This window comes from Hordeum vulgare, chromosome 5H (assembly GCF_904849725.1).
Source record: "Hordeum vulgare subsp. vulgare chromosome 5H, MorexV3_pseudomolecules_assembly, whole genome shotgun sequence".
Lineage (NCBI taxonomy): Eukaryota > Viridiplantae > Streptophyta > Magnoliopsida > Poales > Poaceae > Hordeum > Hordeum vulgare.
The window spans coordinates 278,835,337-278,853,263 of record NC_058522.1 but is presented as its reverse complement, the minus strand read 5'-3'; the positions used below and the strand labels follow the sequence as shown (position 1 = coordinate 278,853,263).

The 17,927-nt window shown below is 43.2% G+C and overlaps 1 pseudogene; it reads right to left on the bottom strand.

The window, feature by feature from the left end:
* Positions 1-2,882: 2,882 nt before the first annotated feature.
* LOC123396603 lies at positions 2,883-5,447 on the bottom strand (annotated as a pseudogene).
* Positions 5,448-17,927: the final 12,480 nt, after the last annotated feature.

Sequence of the window (17,927 nt, the reverse complement as noted above, 5' to 3'; positions counted from 1 at the left end):
TTCAGTATCAGGAGGGACTTGAAATTTTTTGGAAAAGATTTCCAAAAAGTTTTACGCATGAGGAGGTATCGCTGTTCCAGGGCAGGAAAACGACAGGCAAAAATTTTAACCATGGAAGGCCGGACCCGCAGACTGAGACGGGAGAGTCGATGTTTCTGTGAAGCCCATTTAAAAGTGAAGCTTGATAGAAAGAGTGGACTTTGGTATGTGAGCAGTTTCTTCGATGATCACAGCCATGTTCTTGCAAAACCGGACGAAGTCCCTTTCCTACGGTCTCACAATATAATCAAAGATTTCTAGAAAGCAGAGATTTTAGCTATGGCAGGAACTGGGATAAGAAAGCATATCATTTTTGATAACTTTGTCAGCAGGTACGGTTCGTACGCTAAGACAGGGTTTGGAAGGACGAAATTGTATAATATGTGCTACAGGGAGAAGATGAAACTGCTTGTCCAAGGTGATGCTGACACTGCTATAGGAATCATGTTGGCTAGAAAGGACATGGATCCGGATTTCTTCTTTGAGCATACCGTTGACGCCGAAGGTAGGCTGAACAACCTGTTCTGGTGTGATTCGCAATCACGTCGGGATTATCTTGACTATGGTGATGTCACTATGTTCGACAATACGTACAAGATGAATAGGTATGGAATGCCATTTATCCCTTTTGTTGGTCTCAACAATCACCGTTGCACTACGGTTTTTGCATGCGCCATTGTTTCAGATGAGACTGAAGGTACGTGTGTCTGGCTGCTAGAGACGTTTTTGAAAGCTAACTGCCAGAAGAAGCCCCAGTCTGTAATTACTGATGGAGATGCAGCGATGATAAGGGCTATCAGGAAGGTGCTTCCTGACGTGTGTCATCGTCTATGTTCATAGCATATTGAAAAAAACATGCAGAAACACCTCCATCACAAGTCATTGAAGGAATTCAGGTCACTCTTGTACTACGCCACCACACATGCAGTTTTCGAGGAGAGATGGGCCACGTTTGTTCAGAAATGGCAGACGGAGAAAACAAATACATGGCTCCATAGGATGTACAGGAAGAAGAAGCTTTGGGCTGCATCATATTTGTCTGGTGGGTTATTTCTTGGTATGCGTAGTAATCAGAGGAGCGAGAGCCTGAACTCATGCCTGCACCTACATCTGGACTATCGTATGACAATTGTTGATATGATTGTACACTACGAGAATTGCATCATGCGCCCGCGCAAGAATGAATCGCATGACGATTGCGTGGCCTCACAGACTCTACCAGTAGCAGTGACTGAGTGTAAGACCATTGAGGTGTTTGCTGCCAAAGCATTCACGAAGGCAAACTTTTACATCTTGGAGAAAGATTTAAAAAAGGTACATCAGCTTGAGGTAATTGATAGATTAAGAGGAGAAGACAGTCACAGATTCGTGGTTGCTTGGAACAATAACAGGGATCATAGGTTTAATGTGGACTACGCACCAGGTAACTCTGCAGAAACTATAAAGTGCAGTTGTCGAAGTATGACTCGCAAAGGCCTTCCTTGCAAGCATATTCTTCATGTTTTGAATGCACTCAACTTACCTGCAATACCTAAGTGTTGTATCCTGCGACGGTTCACGAAGAAAGCAAGATCTAGATTGCCCGTGAAGCGCACCAGCGATCTGTTTTCATGGGGTTGGACGGGTAAGGAGGCCAGTGCTAGATATAGTACGTTGAGCAGTGTATCTGCAGAAGCTGCTCATATCGCATGTCATAACCCATTCTTATTCGACAAGATGCTGGCAGCAATGAGAGAAGTTATAGCGAATAAGGACATCTTGAATAATGAAGAACCCAGTCAGCAAAGCTTTGTGAGTAATGATGAATTTCAGCCTAAGCAGAATCATATTCTTATTCGTGATCCAGTGAAGGTGTCCACCAAAGGGGCACCTAAACAGAATATTAGAGGTCAGGGTAAGAATGCTCCTGAGGTGACCAAAAATGGAAGACCAAAAGCATTTAATGAGAAAAGCGGACGTCTATGTAGACTATGCAGACTTCCAGGTCATAACAAGGCCACTTGCAACCAAAATCCAGAGTACGTATCATGTTTGTTATTTTACTTATGTTGTTTCGTTTCGGTAATTATTTTCTTATAGCCTATAATTTATTTCATGCAGTAATTGGGGTTGAAGACAGAAGCGGTGTTATTGTAATCTTTAGATTTTTATATCTGTAATAATATTTTGTTACATAAGACAATATGTATATGTTTTTCTTGTTATTTAAGATAATACATATATGTTTTTCATGTTATATGTTGTTCATTTTATATAAGACAATACTACGAGCACTTCAACCGACATCGATTGTGCTATTTTTAAAATACAAAATACATGTACCGACGCCAAGACGGCGCTGTGTGTTCTGGGTGAAAACCCGTCGCGTCGACCGCATGCGCCCACATCACGCGGGAGCAGTTAACCCCATCACGCCGACTGCATGCGCCGACATTAACGCGGGGCCGCCGACCCCGTCCTTTTCTGGGCAAAAAACGTTGCGCCGACTGCATCCCCCGACGCCACGAGAACGCAGAATGCCCGGTGGTTTTTTCGTGCAAAAAAAGACGTTGCTGGGACTGCATGCGCCGACGTCACGCGGGGCCGTTGACCTCATCGTTTTTCAGGCTAAACCCGTCGCGCCGACTGCATGTCCCGACGCCACGCGAACGCAGAAAACGTCGCGCCGACTGTATGCACCAGAACATAGCACATTTGATAGAATTTTCAACAACAACGTAATATTTATATATTACTAAAACTATATAATTACTATTACGTATAAAATGTTTAAACACAAAATATGATAAAATCATCTAGTCCAGTAGTAAACTCAAACACGCATGAATCTCCTCTCATGTCATCTATTTCTTTCTCCTTGCAATCCTAATAACTTTGTCTTTAATTTCCCCAAGTGTGTTCTTCAAAGAAAAAATCAATTGCCCTATCATTAGCTCCCTCGCACCATCAATTGATCTTTGCAAAGCAACACTCAAATTATTTTAGTCCACTATAAATGTTCATAGTAAAGAGTACTAATATTAGTTTTGTACCTGTGAAAAAGATCGATCCCATGTATCGCCATTCCAATTTTTAAAGCAATGAAGAACAAATAATCCACATGAGTTCCTGATACATGTAATTAACAATAAATAATTATGCATCACACATATATAATACATCAACGTTATATTCAACTACATACTCACCCATCTTCTTGTTGAGGTATGTCGTAAGTTTTAATAGACCATGTGGATACATCCGGATACTGCACAAATCCGGTTGCATTTGCTTCTGCAATATCTGCTCCAATTTCTCTTATCTAAAAATAGCAATAAAACACAAGAAACTTTCAATAAATAATGTAAACACACGATGGTTCCGCAATGTAAATATGTATTAAAACCTACCAAGTCCTCAACGAGTTTTCTAGTTGTACTGTCAAGTTCTTTTCCCATCAATGAGTCTAGAACCTGGAACTCTTCCTTTTCCTTATGCATGACGACGGTAACCCAATGGGTGTGATCCTTGTTGAGAGCCATATAAGTCTGTATAAAGAAAAGAAAAAGAAAATATTAACTAGATCAATGCAACATTTTTAATAGTAGTGCATTATTTGTATACATTACAACCACAAGAACATACCATAGGTGCTTTGAAATACTCGTTCATACAGCTATTTACGGGTTCATTAGAATTTGACACTTTTTGATACTCATTACCGTTTACATTCTTATCCTTTCTATATTCTAGCAGCCACGTCACCCTCCAAGTAGGTATTATGTAACGTTCGTCTTTAGCTTCCTCCAACAAAAGATGAGTACGCATTCATAACCTGAAAATAATATAACAAATGTAATAATTGTACTTTGTTGTCAAATATAATGTTAAAAACATAAATAACTTAGATCGCCGCTTATCCGTTGGAGGTTAAGAATCTGACAAGCTCTCTCTGCGGTCAAAGCGTCGGTCACACCATCATTGAAAATTTGTGTAGCTTTATGTTTCTTTGAGCGCTCACATGCGCGTACAAACATAACACTCGATTTTATTACATCGACGTCAGCACTACTTTTCTTACCATCTACTTTATTAAAAAATTCTGTAAATCACAAATTAAAATTAGTAAGCATAACTCTACAATAAACTTTGTTCTACGAAAATAATATTGATTCATAACAATCTTAGTCGCTTTGGCAGAACGTTTTGCACGCTTGATGGGTTTAACAACAACAAAAGGAGACTTTATGGCTCTTGATGCAGTGCGTTTACGTTTTCCAATCCTCTTTTCCACTTGCTCATCTACTCCATTGTAATGACCCGATTCATGTGATGAAATTTCATTTGTATCTAAAGACGTGACCGCCTTCTCATGTGATACCTCAGGTACTTCGATAGGATCACTCCAATCACCCTTGAAACTATTCAGATATTCTGGAGTGCAATAATAAGGTACATTACCTTCGTCATCGTCCTTTTTCTTATTAAATTTACCTTGCGAAGGTGTGCGATAGTTGTCCTTATCAGACTAATAAACAAACTCCTTATGACCAAATGCACCATCATTTGTAGATTCATTAATGTCATCATATAGATTCTCTTCTTCTTCCTCCATGTTACCGGTTCTATAGAACACAACGGTTTTGTTCATTTTCTCAATCACCCTCTAAAAAAATATTTATTAACAAGAGTTATTTAAGTCAATGAAATACATTATGCACGATAGTAAAATAGTGTTGCGTCGTTACCCGTGCGCATAACTCTGGCAAGCGACGCATTTCCTTGTGTATTTCCTTCAACTCATGCCAAATGTGGTCCATAACATTACTCGCGGAAGCCTCTGATGTGTTGCTCTCTTTCTTCTTTCCACTAACAGTAGATTTTTTAGTACTTGATTTTTTATTTTTTTCAGCTTGTTCTTGAGAATTTTTTTCACCCTATACTCATATGTAATATTGTCATCAATCTACAAAAACAATAATTAGAGATCGATAATTATACATCTAATTTAGACAATAAGTCAAACCATGGAAATGTAACATTAAAAAATAAATTTAAAGAATATGGATTACCATTCCAACACCACGACCATAATCATAGTCGTATTTGTCTCTTTTCTCCGCGATAGGTTCCGTCCAGTTCCTCTTCAAGGGGCTCATAAGTGACAACGGATCATATTTTGGACCTATAATTGGTTGTACTTTCTCCCAGTAGGCATACTACAATACACCAAATAATTTAAATAATATATATCATACTGCGGTTGTACTCACTAACAATACGTGAGTAATAAATCGAATAATACATACCTGCAAAATGGCAAGGTTTCCATGTGGCCATTCCCTCACACGGCCATCCTCTAGAACCTTTCCAATCTCCGAAAGAAAGAATTTGAAAGTAAAATCGTTCCAGTTGAACTTACTTATCATCCTTTTGTCCTTAACTAAGGCATAATATTCCTTCGGAATATATTCATGGGAGACTGGTGCGATTACTGTTCCCAACAAAACTAGAAACATCATCTGGACAAAGTCATCACCCGTGTTATCATTCTTCACAATTTTATTGATAAGATCATCAATCATGATCTTACCCTTTTTTGTGTCCATAAAATTAGTTGGTATTCTTTTCATACTTTTTTGTACTTCTGTTCTAATAAAACCAACTACATCAACTCCTTGATTTTTCAATCCAAAAATAGATAACACATCATCATGCCCTATTGAAATAAGGCCTTTACTACCAGCTGACTCTTGTACCATGAATTTTTTGTTTTGGCGATTGTAGCCTTGGATCAAAAAGTGAAGTAAAAATTCACGCATCTTAACGGACGGCATTAGTAACATGCCTTGCAAATCCGTTTCATAAAACGTAAATTTTTGACTTGCTGAAAGTTTATCAACAAGACTAACCCACTTCTCAACAAAACATGGAATCACACCGTCGATTTCCATCCTTCATAATTTAAACAATTTGTCACGCACGATGCAATTTATTTGATATTTAAAAATAACATGAACATTATAAACATACTTACTCAATTATAATGTCGATGAAGGAAGAACGGACGGACGAGCGGTGAAGGCCGCGGCGACGCATTGACGTACGGTCAATGCCGACGGCGACGGACGGTGAAGGACGACGGCGGACGGACGGTGACGACCGACGGCGGACGGATGGTGACGGTGATGGACGGCGACGCACGAACGGACGGTGACGGCCGCGGTGCGGAGTTGTGATGGCGCGGCGTCGGGAGGGAGGGAGGGCGGCGAGATCACGTCGGCGTACGGCTAGGAATCGGGGGAGAGGGGGTGGCGAAATCACGTCCGGCGCAGAGCGAGGCGTCGGGGGCACGGCGGCGGCAAGATCACGTCGCTATGGCTAGGGTATGCAACGTTACTAATCCCCGCCGTCGTGGGAAACCAATATCACGACGTCGGGTGTATTTTTTTATTTTTTTTCCATATGAATATTTGCAAGTCTCCTACATGAAATCTTTCCATATGAATTTGCAAGTCCCTTTCATGAAAAATTTTCATTTTTTTTTCATGCTTCACGATACAATTCACAAGGCGGCACGTCAAATTTTAGAATTTTCTGACAATGCATGCTTTTTATGAATTTTAATTCAAAAACCCACAAAAACAGATGCCGGACGTGACGCAACGTGCGTTTGGTCTCCGATGTCGTCGAAATTTTGCGTGGCATCATTGCATGTGCATTCTCAGGTGCCGGCAAAAGTTGGGTGAATTTCATGAATGCATGCATGTACTTCATGTGCAACCCATGGGTGTCGGTATGGACGGAAGGGGTGCTACAACGCCATCTTGCAACTACCCTTCATGAAATTTTTTCATTTTTTTTCCACGCTTCACGATGAACTTCACAAGGCGGCACGTCAAATTTGAGAATTTTGTGACAATCCGTGCTTTTTTTTATGAATTTCCATTTAAAAACCGGCAAAAACAGATGCCGGACGTGACGCAACGTGCGTTTGGTCCCCGATTTCGTCGAAACTTTGCGTGGCATCATTGCATGTCCATTCTCAAGTGCCGGCAAAAGTTGGGTGAATTTCATGAATGCATGAATGTACTTCATGTGCAACCCATGGGTGTCGTTATGGATGGAAGGGGTGCTACAACGCCATCTTGCAACTACCCTTCATGAAAAAATTTCATTTTTTTCCACGCTTCACGATGAACTTCACAAGGTGGCACATCAAATTTTAGAATTTTCTGACAATCCGTGCTTTTTCTATGAATTTCCATTCAAAAACCGGCAAAAACAGATGCCAGACGTGCGTTTGGTCCCCGATTTCATCGAAATTTTGCGTGTCATCTTTGCATGTGCATGCTCAGGTGCCGGCAAAAGTTGGGTGAATTTCATGAATGCATGCATGTACTTCATGTGCAACCCATGGGTGTTGGTATGGACGGAAGGGGTGCTACAACGCCATCTTGCAACTACCCTTCATGAAATTTTTTCATTTTTTTTCCACGCTTCACGATGAACTTCACAAGGCGGCACGTCGAATTTTAGAATTTTCTGACAATCCGTGCTTTTTTTATGAATTTCCATTCAAAAACCGGCACAAACAGATGCCAGACGTGATGCAACGTGTGTTTGGTCTCCGATTTCGTCGAAATTTTGCATTGCATCATTGCATGTCCATTCTTAGGTGCCGGCAAAAGTTGGGTGAATTTCATGAATGCATGCATGTACTTCATGTGCAACCCATGGGTGTCGGTATGGACGGAAGGGGTGCTACAACGCCATCTTGCAACTATCCTTCATGAAATTTTTTCATTTTTTATCCATGCTTCACGCTGAACTTCACAAGACGGCACGTCAAATTTTAGAATTTTCTGACAATCCGTGCTTTTTTATGAATTTCCAATCAAAAACCGGCAAAAACAGATGCCGGACGTGACGCAACGTGCGTTTGGTCTCCGATTTCGTCGAAATTTTGCGTGGCATCTTTGCATCTACATTCTCAGGTGCCGGCAAACGTTGGGTGAATTTCATGAATGCATGCATGTACTTCATGTGCAACCCATGGGTGTCGGTATGGACGGATGGGGTGCTACAACACCATCTTGCAACTACCCTTCATGAATTTTTTTCATTTTTTTCCACACTTCACGATGAACTTCACAAGGCGGAACGTCAAATTTTAGAATTTTCTGACAATGCGTGCTTTTTTATGAATTTCCATTCAAAAACCGGCAAAAACAGATGCGAGACGTGACGCAACGTGCGTTTGGTCTTCGATTTCATCAAAATTTTGCGTGGCATCTTTGCATCTGCATTCTCAGGTGCCGGCAAACGTTGGGTGAATTTCATGAATGCATGCATGTACTTCATATTCAACCCATGGGTGTCGGTATGGACGGAAGGGGTGCTGCAACGCCATCTTGCAACTACCCTTCATGAAATTTTTTCATTTTTTTCCACGCTTCACGATGAACTTCACAAGGCGGCACGTCAAATTTTAGAATTTTCTCACAATCCTTGCTTTTTTTTTATGAATTTCCATTCAAAAACCGGCAAAAACAAATGCCGGACGTGACGGAACGTGCGTTTGGTCTCCGATTTCGTCGAAATTTTGCGTGGCATCTTTGCATGTGCATTCTCAGCTGCCGGAAAAAATTGGGTGAATTTCATGAATGCATGCATGTACTTCATGTGCAACCCATGGGTGTCGGTATGGACGGAAGGGGTGTTACAACGCCATCTTGCAACTACCCTTCAAGAAATTTGTTCATTTTTTCCACGCTTCACGATGAACTTCATAAGGCGGGACGTCAAATTTTAGAATTTTCTCAAAATCCGTGCTTTTTTTATGAATTTCCATTCAAAAACCGGCAAAAACAGATGCCGGACGTGACGCAACGTGCGTTTGGTCTCCAATTTCGTCGAAATTTTGCATGGCATCTTTGCATGTGCATTCTCAGCTGCCGGCAAAAGTTGGCTGAATTTCATGAATGCATGCATGTACTTCTTGTGCAACCCATGGGTGTCGGTATGGACGAAAAGGGTGCTACAACTCCATCTTGCAACTACCCTTCATGATTTTTTTTCATTTTTTCCATGCTTCACGATGAACTTCACAAGGCGGCACGTCAAATTTTAGAATTTTCTCACAATCCGTGGTTTTTTTATGAATTTCCATTCAAAAACCGGCAAAAACAGATGCCGGACGTGACGCAACGTGCGTTTGGTCTTCGATTTCGTCGAAATTTTGCGTGGCATCTTTGCATGTGCATTCTCAGGTGCTGGCAAAAGTTGGGTGAATTTCATGAATGCATGCATGTACTTCATGTGCAACCCATGGGTGTCGGTATGGACGGAAGGGGTGCTACAACGCCATCTTGCAACTACCCTTCATGAAATTTTATCATATTTTTTCCACGCTTCACGATGAACTTCACAAGGCGGCACGTCAAATTTGAGAATTTTCTGACAATCCGTGCTTCTTTATGAATTTCCATTCAAAAACCGGCACAAACAGATGCCGGACGTGACGCAACATGTGTTTGGTCTCCGATTTTGTTGAAATTTTGCGTGGCATCATTGCATGTCCATTCTTAAGTGCGAGCAAAAGTTGGGTGAATATTATGAATGCATGCATGTACTTCATGTGCAACAATTTAAATATTATAAGTTTTTTTTCATTTTTGTAAATTTTATATATTAGATAAAATTGAAATATTTAGTGAACTAATGTAAACAATTTAAATATTTCAAATATATAATAATAATAATAAAATGTAAACACTGAATTTAGATTCATAATAAACTTAGATAAAATTTCATAGTTCCCGATTACATTCGAACATAATTAAAAAACCAAAAAAAATTAAATAAAAATTACTAAATTCTAAAAATCCTAATCTAATCGGAGTCGAGGTAGACGATGGCGGGCCCGTCCACCGCGCCGTCCCCGTCCCCGCCGCCGTCGTCGTCGTCGTCGTCGGAGCTGTTGGCGAGGGCGTCCCGGTCGACGTCGTCGTCATCGCCGACGGGTGGCGGGCTTGCCTCCACTGCCGCCGTCGCTTGGATCGCCGCCGCGATCTCCGCCTCTTCCCTCGCCGCCGCGGCCACCGCCGCAGCTGTCGCCTGTGACGCCCGCATGGCGACGAGTATCCCCGGCGAGTCGTCGGGGTCGCCGTCCTCGCGGAGGATGAACTGTTCCGGTGGCACCTAGTACTCCGCCGGGACAGCCGGGGACACCACCGGGGCCGCCGGAGGTGGGTGAGGGATCGCCGCCCGACGGTGACGCGGGGCGCCCTTGCCACTGCTGCCGCCTGCCGGTAAGGCGTGATGACGTCGTTGTAGTTTTTCCCGTCCCAATAGGCGTGCCGGCCGCGGGTGTTGTAGCGGCCGCCGGGGTGGACCCGGAGCTGCTCCGGCGTCGCGGGGTTGTCCAGTGTCGGGTAACCGTCCTTGCAAATCCTCCACGGTTTTGCAAGGCGGCACCCCGGCGGGACGAGGAGGCCGAAGTTGTACACCTCCCGCGTCAGCGGCTTGTCGAGGCTCTGGGGCCAGTTGCTCTCCGGCACACCGCCGCCGGCATGGTCCATCGCCGGGACGTCGAAGAACGGGGGAGGGAGGAAGAGAACTTCGGGACGATGAAGAGGGGGGAGAGAAGGAGAGCAGGGGAGTGACGGGTGTGCCGACGAGCCGCGGGACGACGGGTATATATAGCGCCACGACGGGAGGGGAGGCGACGGGGCAGCTGGCCGGCGTAACTCCCCTAGAGTGAATGCGCGTCGTCTCAGGAGCCGTCGAACCAACGGGCCAGCGGCGACGGTCTCGAGAACCGACGCGACTGGGCTCTGACGACGGGGCCACCATTAATGGCGTCGCCTCGGGAGCCGGCGAACCAACGGGCTAACGGTGGCATCGGGACGACGGGGCGCTGACGCGGTGATTAATGTCGTCTTCGGGAACCGACACAGTGAGCTGGCGACGTGGTGGTTAATGGCGGCGGCTTTGGGAACCGGCGCGGACTGGCGACGCAGTGCGGGATTAATGGCGGCGGCGTCGGGAACCGACGCGAACTGACGACGCAGCGCGGAATTAATGTCGTGGTCTCGGGAACCGACGGATTGACCGCGGACCGACGTGAAGACGCCACGTCGCAGCCGGTGGACGCGGGTACAACGCGTATACTGGGCTCCTGTACGTCGCCGTTTTGTCAGCTAGCGCCCGTCGGCTGACGCGCGTACGTCGGGATGGGGGGAAAGACAATCCTGCCCTTTGTTACGAAGGGGTATCCTTTAATCTCATCCGTCCTTGTTTTTGGGGGGTTGTACCGAAGAAGAAGTGCTATGCTTGTAGTTTGTTGATCACGTGATGAACTATGTAGTATGTGATGAACTATGTTTGTGCAATTTCTTCCGTGAAAGTGTTTTTTCAAATTATGGAGGTTTTGATACGGGTTCTGTTCTATCGCGCATGTTTTTGACCCGCAAATGCGATCTTCGTGAAACCGCGAACACGTTTTATGGGTTGAATTTTTGCGGGGTCTGCTAGAGTTGCTCTTAGCATGGTTTCATGTTTTTGTCATAGTGAGGGCTTCACCGGTGTTCGTTAGTGAGTTGCTCGCTCAAGAGGAAGCGTGACGATGATGAGGCTACTACACCTAAAAATACGGCATACAGTTGCTCCCACATTTTAGTGGGTAGTTTTTCTTTTCAATTTGTTTCCTCCACATTAGCAGTTGTTAGCCAGCTATCGCTTTGTTCGCTCCCGGAAACTGGTCAGCGAGGCGATCGGGAGGTAATGTTCTTGCCTTCTCTTTAACACGGCGATGCTTGGGTCCCCACCCATCCTTTCCGTCTTCCGCTCCTGTTGTAGGAGTAGATACGCACCCCACAGTTTTTCTTGGACAAAGAGATTTGTGTTTTTAGAAAAGAAGGTTAATCTCTGATCTTTGCATCAACTAATGCATGTAGCTATATATATATATATTTTTAAACGAAAGCAATTTTTTTGCCTTATTCATTAATTAAGAAAAAGAGAGCTGTTTAATTAATTCATGAAAAACCGGACAAAAATCGTTACATGCTTAGCCACGAATGGCAACCAAGCCACAATCCCATACATCAATCCATCTGAAGCCATTATTTATACCTATAAATTCGATAATGTGGAGTGCTCTCATTTCTCATATCTAAAACCGGTGTTGTCGTCAATTCATCCACATAACATATCGGGACTAACAGCCGGTGCAGCCTACCTAAAGCGCATACTATACACACACATTTTAGAAGACGCCATCATCATCTAACCACTCACCCATCTCCAGGAGAGATATCTGCATCATCCTCGTTAGTCCGGACATCCGTCGACGCCATCACGGCGCCACCGCCCTATGCTCATCCGCCCAGACGCGAAGACTCCAGAAGATCTATCGTGCGTAGCACCTGCCAACCAGGCATGACTCAGTGTAGCACCTGTCGGCCACGCATGACTTGATAGCTCCACCGAAGCTCCGTGGAAGACAAAGTAGCTCCACCTCCTGCCTCTGTCTCCCAGCGCTGCTCCACAAACGATGCTCCCTAGAATAAAACGACACCGTAGTACCGCCATCGTCCGATCTGGAAGATGAGATCCTATGATTTCCCTGAAACAACATGAGTGGGTCGAGAACAGTAACACGACTATCGAAGATCTATCGTGCGTAGCACCTGCCAACAAGGTAACGACGCAAAACACCGCCATCGCCCGCCAACGGCCCGGTTTTCATCGGCAACTATTTCTCCCAGATTTGTAGCCGGGATTGATAACCGACAAGTGTAGGGGATCGCAACAGTTTTCGAGGGTAGAGTATTCGACACAAATTTGTTGGTTCGCCAAAGGGGAAGTGTAAGTGCATCTAGTGCCCCTTAGTCATTTTGGTGGTTTGAATACTTATAGGTTAAGTATCTAATGTGTTTATAAGTGTACACAGGATCTATAAGTCATTGAGGAGTTTGAGATATTTGAAGAATATCGACCCCTAAAAATGTATATCTTCAGTTGAAGAAATTGGTGTGAAGCTGAAGAAATGAATCGCGAGGACTCTGCGATGAAATTGATATTCCTCATGAGGATACTGATATTGAGAAGACCGATGGTTCCTGAAGAAAATCATTCTGAAGAATTTGAAGCGTGAAGATTTACACTTTCTGCTTTTTACTTTCTTCGCATTTGATGAATAGGAACACCGTACTGTTAAAGGGGGTCAAAGTAACACTATGGAATGGATTTCCTCATGATGCTCAACCCAAGCCTAATCCTACCAAAAGCCTCAAGTGAGGAATATGAGTGACATGAGGACTCTCACAGTTGAGGGTCCCGACCGTTTCGATAACCACGCCAAGTCACTGGTCTTATCAACTCCAACGGTCATATTATTTAAGGGCATTAGTGTCAAATCAAGTCGGGATGCTCCCAGGCTAAAAATAGCCACCCCCCCACAACCACTAGCTGGTTGGCTGCTCCGTTAGAAACTGACACTTGTCATAAGAGCAACCCAAATTCCTCAGAGCCTTCGAGAGTAATTCATCAGTGAGGAAATACACCACCCACCGAAACCACAAAGCAAACCTAGTGATTGAGCATCACTCAAGAAGTTGTTCCTGTGTGGGACTGAAGCCTTTTACCTTTGAGGACTGTGCATCCTCCAGACGGTTAGGCGTCATGGTCTAGAACGTTCTAGCAGTTCATTGTGGATCGTCGAGTGACCAAGTTTGTGAGGGTTTGGAAGTCTGCCCTGAAGACTTACCACGAGTGTTGGGTGAGGACTGTGTGTCCTTAGCTCAAGGAGAATACGGTAGGGACTGTGTGTCCCGGGACTGGGTGTCCTTTGGTTTCAATACCAAGCCGCTCCAAACCAGATGTACAACTGTCACAACAGTTGGAACTGGGTCATCAACGACTGTCTTCTCTGAGAATCGGGTTCTAATTCCTCAACTCTTTACTTTCTCTGTATTATGTGTTGATGACTTTCACTGTGACTGTTTGAAGAATTTGCCGAAGACTTTCTCTGAATTTCCTCAACCCCAAATTCTTCACTATAGTTAATCATCATCTGTATTCTGCGTGCGTGCTTACTGTGCAATCTGTTTTCACATTCTTCACTCTGAAATACTGCTGGTGTGAACGTTTGCACGTCTGATCCTTTACTGTTTCTGCTGTAAGTTAGTCATCAGTGAGGAATTTCCTCAAAAGTAATTTCTTCAGTGATGAAATTCTAAAAATCTCCTATTCACCCCCCTATAGTCGATATAACGCACTTTCAATTGGTATCAGAGCAAGGTACTCCCTTGTTCGATGTGATTTTGGGTTAACCACCTGGAGTTTTAGTTATGTCGACTGCAGGTATGTTTAAGGTGACTGCAGCATGTCCTACCTACGAAGGAAAGAACTTTCCCTCCTGGAAGAACAAAATGCAAATGCATCTACAAGCTATAGATAATGATCTCTGGTATATTGTGGAAAATGGAGTCCCCATCATCTCTGCCAGTGTCACTGCGGCTGATGTGAAGAAATTCAAGCAACTCGATTCTCAAGCGAAGAACATCATGTGTGGCCATTTGAGCCCTGGCCAGTTTGTAAGAGTAAGTGCTTTGGGCTCTGCAACACTGATCTGGGAGAGACTATGCAAGGTAAATGAAGGAGTATCAACCCAGCGTGACTCTCGTGTTGATATTCTTCGCAATCTCTTCAATCGCTTCAAGAGACATGACAATGAATGTTGCCAAGACACCTTTGATCTCCTCACTGACATATCAAATGAACTGCAAGCAGTGGGAGCTCGAGACATCACTGATCACAAAGTTGTGAAGAAACTGCTGAGATCTTTGGATTCTTCATTTGACACTCTAGTTCTGATGATTCAAGAAAGACCAGACTACAAGATGCTGGATCCAGCTGATATCCTTGAAAGGCTAAATACTCATGAATTCCAGCTAGAAGAAAAGAGAGATCTATATGGACAAAGCTATTCCAGACCACGTGCACTGAAGGCTAGAGCAATTTCCCCATCTGAAGAAGAAGACACAGATGACAGCATTTGTGACCCTGAAGAATTTGGACAGGATCTTGCAATGCTTGTGAGGAAATTCTAGAGATTTACACGATGTGGCCAGTTCGGTAAATCATCAAGAAGAGACATGAGGAAATCAGAATCTGCATCTGAGGACTACAAGAAACGAACCTGTCACAAGTGCAAGAAATCAGGTCACTACATTGCTGATTGTCCCCGTTGGGGAAAGGAATCAAAGAAGAAGAAATACAATGATGATAGTTCTGATGACTCGAAGAAGAAGAAGAAATCTTCCAAATCCTCATCTTCAAAGCCCTCATCACACAAGAAGACTAGTTTCAGAAAGGCTCGGGCACTTATTGGCAAGGAAATGGACTCCGAGGCAAAATCAGAGGAATGTGATGAAGAAGAAGGTTCTGGAGAAGACTCAGAATCTGGACAGGCTAGTCTTGCACTAGCAACCACTTTCGTCAGCAAGTCAATCTTCAATCTTGAAGAAAATGATTGCACCATCCATACTGATGACTATGCTGATGACTTCGCTCCAACCTATTGCTTCATGGCAAAAGGTTCAAAGGTATCAAATAATGCCTCCTCTTCTGATTCAAGTGACTGTGAACCTAATGATTATAAGAAACCCAGTTAGAGTAAACTTGCTATCATTGACACTAAACAACAAACTGCTCTGGAAAAGCTTCAGAAACTGCTAGACAAAAGTGACGATCTGTTCAATGATGAAATGAACCTTAACCAAATCCTCACTGATGACATGAAAAGTCTCCAGTCTAGATTTGATAATCTTCAGGATCGTTATGATACACTCCTCACTGATCATGAGAAGCTTTCCTACGAATTTCTTCAAAGGAAGCTTGATCTTGAGAAGCTGAGGATGTCTCATGATGATCTTCGTATGGAAAATGATTCATTACTAGCTCAACAGATCAACGCTAGTCAAGTTGAATTTATTCCTCCATGACTTAAATGCATTGAACGCGAAACTGCTAATTCCTCACCAGAATCATCAAATGCTACCATTGCTACAAATTCTTCAACTGCACCTATTGTGTCTATTTCCTCACTTGAGGAAAACACAAATGTTACTGATGAAAATGCAGGGTTGAAGGAATTGTACGTGACAGGCATGTACAAAAGCCTCAAAGGACATCAAACCCTTTGTGATGTGCTCAAAAAGCAGATCTTGAACAGGAACCCGAGGAAAGAAGGAATTGCCTTTGAGAGGAAATTAAATGCTGATGGATCTTATTGGAAACCCGAGCAGTATCCCAAAACCTCATGGGTTGCTGCTACTGGGCCTCCTTTTGATCCATCTAATCTAACTGGCTTCTCATGTGAATTATCCTATTCCTCGGATGAGTCATTTGATTCCAACTATAAACTGTTCAAAAATCAATCTGGTGAAGTATTTGCTCGATATGTTGGAACTAACTACAGGAGTGGCCCTCCTCTGAGGAAAATCTGGGTTCCCAAAAGTTGTCTTGAAAATCTTCAGGTGAATGTCCTCACGACACCACCACTGAAGAATCTGAACCCTAGATCAAATTCCTCAGGAGGATCAAAGTCTTCAAGAGGATCAAAATCCTCAACTGGTCAAAACTATGCTCGTACCCGTGCTTATGCGTCTAACATGCAGGGAAACTACAAGGAATATGAATATGAGCATTACTCCTCAAATCATTATGTTCATAAATCCTCAAACCAGTTCTCTGCATATTCATATGAGTACTTTAATCCCCCTACTGTTAAGAGAAGTGCATTAGCTTCAATGCCACCTTTCTCATATGGTGCTTGCAGGATGATGAACGCTTTACCACCCCTTCAGATGTGGGTGGTGAAGAAATCAAACTAATCACTTCTGCAGGACAGGTCTCCAGATGAAAATCATCATTTGAAGAATTTGCTGGAGACCTGAGGAAATGCTTGATAGGACTCAAGCTAATAATTGATGAAATAGAAATATTTCACACGTCCTTACATTTCTGTTATGATGAAATTACCGAACTGATGAAATTAGTATCATATTCTTCAAATCTGAAGCATATGAGATGGTAAACTGTACTAATTCATCTGCAGGATGACAAACCCAAAAATACTGAGTGGGTTCTCGATAGTGGCTGCACACATCACGTGACTGGTGATAAAAGCGTACTGATGAATATGCCACTAACTCCATCATCTCTGAAGCAAATCACATATGCTGACAAACGTAAAAGCAAGGTATTGGGTCTTGGCAAAGTAGCTATTTCCAAGGATAGGCATATGGACAAAGTGATGCGTGTTGAATCCCTTGGTTTTAACCTCATGTCAGTCTTGATGCTTTGTGATCTTGATATGATTGTTATCTTTGGTAGATATAGATGTGTAGTCATCATGGAATCTGACAGATCCAAAGTCTTCGAAGGTGTAAGAAGAGGGGATTTGTATATTGTTGATTTCTCTACAGGTCCTCAACCAGCCACTTGCTTACTAGCAAAAACCTCAGAAGGATGGCTGTGGCACCGAAGACTAGGTCATGCAGCCATGAGGAATTTGCACACGCTTGCAAAGAAGAAGCTGTTGGAATTATGCCCTAGAGGCAATAATAAATATAGTTATTATTATAATTCCTGTATCAAGATAATCATTTATTATCCATGCTATAATTGTATTGAATGAAGACTCATTTACATGTGTGGATACATAGACAAAACACCGTCCCTAGCAAGCCTCTAGTTGGCTAGCCAGTTGATCAAAGATAGTCAGTGTCTTCTGATTATGAACAAAGTGTTGTTGCTTGATAACTGGATCACGTCATTAGGAGAATCACGTGATGGACTAGACCCAAACTAATAGACGTAGCATGTTGATCGTGTCA